The following is a 795-nucleotide window of genomic DNA, read 5'->3' as shown; positions in this document are numbered from 1 at the left end:
CTGCCGCTGCCGCTGCCGCTGCCGCTGCCGCTGCCGCTGCCGCTGCCGCTGCCGCTGCCGCTGCCGCTGCCGCTGCCGCTGCCGCTGCCGCTGCCTCTGCCTCCTGAGTGCTGGGATTAAAGGTATCTGCCACCACTGTCCAGCTAAAAATGAAAATTTTTACTATTTTATGGGCTCTCTCCTCCCCTCTATCTTTGATCCTGAAATGGGCCATGAGCATCTTTACCTCACATTCTGCTGTGGCTGCAGGGAAGAGTGCCTGGGCGGGGCTGGGGAAGGAACCATGAAAGCAGATGGTTGGGAAAAGTGAGGTTTGTTTTTCCTCAGAGTTTGTCTTCAGTTCTGACAGGACCTCTAAGCTTTTCTTAGTTTTCTGTCTATTTTTACCAGTCTTTAATGATTTTCCTTGCTTTTAACTTTTAATTAAAGCAGCCTGTTCACTTGTGACTTCAATTACACGGGTTAAAACTTTCAGTATAGTGGGGAAAAGAGATCCCAGCCACACAGGATCTTAGTCGCTAGCCTTCTCATTGTTCTCCAACCCTCATGAGTTAACATAATCATAAAACACAGAAGCAGCTAAAATACCAAATTAGTTTCCCTTTCAATCATTTCCTCCTTTTGTCAAATTAGACAACAGAGAGATGACGGCAGAAAAGCACCAAGCACACCAGCAAAACGGACGCCTTACACCACTTATCGAAAGCAACAAAATAGCACCCAAATACATCTGAAAATCAAGCGCATTATAACCCAATGGACCATCAGCAAAAGCAAGAAGATCCCAGACCAGAA

The sequence above is a fragment of the Mus caroli genome, chromosome 13 (assembly GCF_900094665.2).
Source record: "Mus caroli chromosome 13, CAROLI_EIJ_v1.1, whole genome shotgun sequence".
Lineage (NCBI taxonomy): Eukaryota > Metazoa > Chordata > Mammalia > Rodentia > Muridae > Mus > Mus caroli.
This window is presented reverse-complemented; position numbering follows the sequence as displayed.